We start from the raw sequence: 2,791 nt of genomic DNA on the forward strand, positions 1-2,791 counted from the left end.
AGAACCATTTTGAAAATAAGGTTGTTGTTGTTGTTGCTACTGCTGTTGTGAAGGATTCGACCATCTAAGGTTGGGATGATTCCTCCATCCGGGATTGTACCTGTTGCTGGAGAGTTCATAGTTATTCTGTTGTGGCTGATTTTGGTGCTGAGGTTGAGGAGGTCTGTTGTAGATGTTTGCAGCATAAGCTTCAAGCTGTTCAATTGCATCAAATTGTTGCACAGAAGGGCAAAGGTCTATGTGGTGGTCGGCAGATGAGCATAAACCACAGAGTCTGGCGACAGGTGCAGATTTTTGATTCATGGACAGTTGGGTTACCAGGTTAACCAAGGCATCTAGTTTACCTTCAAGCTTCTTAGTCTCACCTGATGAAGATGAATTTGTGGCTACTTCATGTACTCCTCTAATGACAATAGCATCATTTCTGGCACTGAATTGCTGGGAGTTAGAAGCCATCTTCTCAATTAAATTTCTGGCTTCAGCAGGGGTCATGTCTCCAAGGGCTCCCCCACTGGCAACATCTACCATACTTCTCTCCATGTTGCTGAGTCCTTCATAAAAATATTGGAGGAGAAGCTGCTCTGAAATCTGGTGGTGAGGTCAACTAGCACATAATTTTTTAAATCTCTCCCAGTATTCATATAGGCTCTCTCCATTGAGTTGTCTAATGCCTAAAATATCTTTTCTGATGGTCGTGGTCCTGGAAGCAGGGAAAATTTTTCTAAGAATACTCTCTTGAGGTCATCCCAGCTCGTGATGGACCTTGGAGCAAGGTAATATAGCCAGTCCTTTGCCACTCCCTCTAAAGAATGAGGAAAGGCCTTCAAAAATATGTGATCCTCCTGGACATCTTGGGGTTTCATGGTGGAGCAGACAATATGAAATTCTTTCAGATGTTTGTGCGGGTCTTCACCTGCAAGGCAATGAAACTTTGGAAGCAAATGGATCAGTCCAGTTTTAAGAACATATGGGACATCCTCATCAGGGTATTGGATGCACAAGCTTTCGTAGGTAAAATCAAGTGCATCCATTTCCATTAGAATCCTCTCACGGGGTGGAGGTTGTGCCATGTTCTCAGAATATTCAAAATCAGAATGTTCAAAATTATAATGCTCAAAAGGTACTAAATGATGTCTAAATAATCTATGAAATGTCCTATCTATCTCAGGATCAAAGGATTGTAAGTCGGATGGATTTCGTCTAGTCATACACTAAATTCAGCATGCACAATTAGTTGCCTTCTTATGCAAGTAATAGTATAGGTTTGAACTACAACTACCATTAAATGTTGTCCAAATGACTAGAAATTTTGTGAGCAACCTTATAAAATGATGAGAAGATAGCACATAAAATTTCAAACAAAAATTCAAAGTCTAAATATAGAATCTAAAATTGGTAAGTTAAGAAAAATAAGAGAATAAAACTTGGAAAATAAAAACATTTTGACAGAATCACTTTTTTTGGACGATGGAGACTTCAGCCAGCCTATGGCAGGTTGCTATGGCGTAGGAAATTTTTTTCTACCCCAAATACATATAAAATAATTGCGATTTTGATAACCGGAGCAAAAGTTATGGCCGTTTGAAGTTTTGACAAAAATCAAATTTGCTATTTTTTTGGAACTTTCAAATCTGACCAAACTAAAGGCTCTAGTTATTTTTCTCACAAAATATGGATTAAAAGAAGTTACTACAAAAAAATTCAGCCAAAACTAACAACTCTTGCTACTAAAACAAAAAATCCCAAATAATTTAACATGGGTGGTCGCTAAAATCCGTCACTACATGATTTCCACTACTACTCTGTTATGCCGCAAGCAAAAGTGGTCGCTAAATCCGTCGCAAAACACTATTCATAGCAAAACACCCAAAATTGAAACAGGGGAAGCGCTTAACAGAAAAACTAAAACAAAACACACACTAAACAAAATACCAAGACACTAAACAACACTAACACACACACACTAACACAACACTAACAATTAAACATAAAACACGAAAGAATTAAACACTAACACGACACTAGCTATTATGAACCTTTGGACACTACTCCCCAGCAACGGCGCAAAATTTGATCGAGGCCGTACCCGAATCAAATAAATATTAAAATGTAATAACTAGGAAGTGATCCTAGGTCGTTTCCCAATGAGCAATGATAAACCAAATGTTCATAACATATAGTAGGAAATAGTAACAAATTGGGGGGGGGGGGGTTGTTTGCTTTTGTAAATTAAACAGCGAGTAAACTTAAATTAGAAAATATCAGAATTAAAATATGTTGCTTCCCCTTGATTCACAAGCAAGTCTCTTATCCTAGGTTACGAGAGTTTATCCTTATTCAGTTCAACCACTTAATCCAACCCTAAATTAAATTACTAAGCGAAATTCAACATAAAACATTTATTATGTGATTAAGAATCACATACACCAAATACTCATAAATGATCATTAAGCATGAACGTAATTAAGCATAGAGACAATTAATCAAGCACTAAGCATGCATGAATTAATAGCAACAAATTTAGAGTAATTAGTGAAGAGGAAAAAGAACTGAACAGAATTTAACAATAATAATAGAACCTCAAAGAGAACTGTGCTTGATCCTCAAGAGAAAACAACGCTGGGGACTTAGCCTTCCATTAATCAAATAGAGAACAAAATTTTATTTCTAAAATGAAAAGTCAAAGCTGCAATTGTAAAAACCAAAATAAAGGAGAAAGAGAAGAGAGAGAGGAGAGAGAGAGAGAGCTAAACTAGAACCTTGGTGCTGTTATATAGTTTTTCAGCCACAA

General features: G+C 36.9%; 1 non-coding gene across 1 annotated transcript; it reads left to right on the top strand.

The window, feature by feature from the left end:
• Positions 1 to 586: 586 nt before the first annotated feature.
• Positions 587 to 693, top strand: LOC112999891 (small nucleolar RNA R71). The gene has a single exon (XR_003265109.1). It is a non-coding gene; the product is annotated as a small nucleolar RNA R71 (small nucleolar RNA).
• Positions 694 to 2,791: the final 2,098 nt, after the last annotated feature.

The sequence above is a fragment of the Glycine max genome, chromosome 16 (genome assembly GCF_000004515.6).
Source record: "Glycine max cultivar Williams 82 chromosome 16, Glycine_max_v4.0, whole genome shotgun sequence".
Taxonomy (NCBI): domain Eukaryota; kingdom Viridiplantae; phylum Streptophyta; class Magnoliopsida; order Fabales; family Fabaceae; genus Glycine; species Glycine max.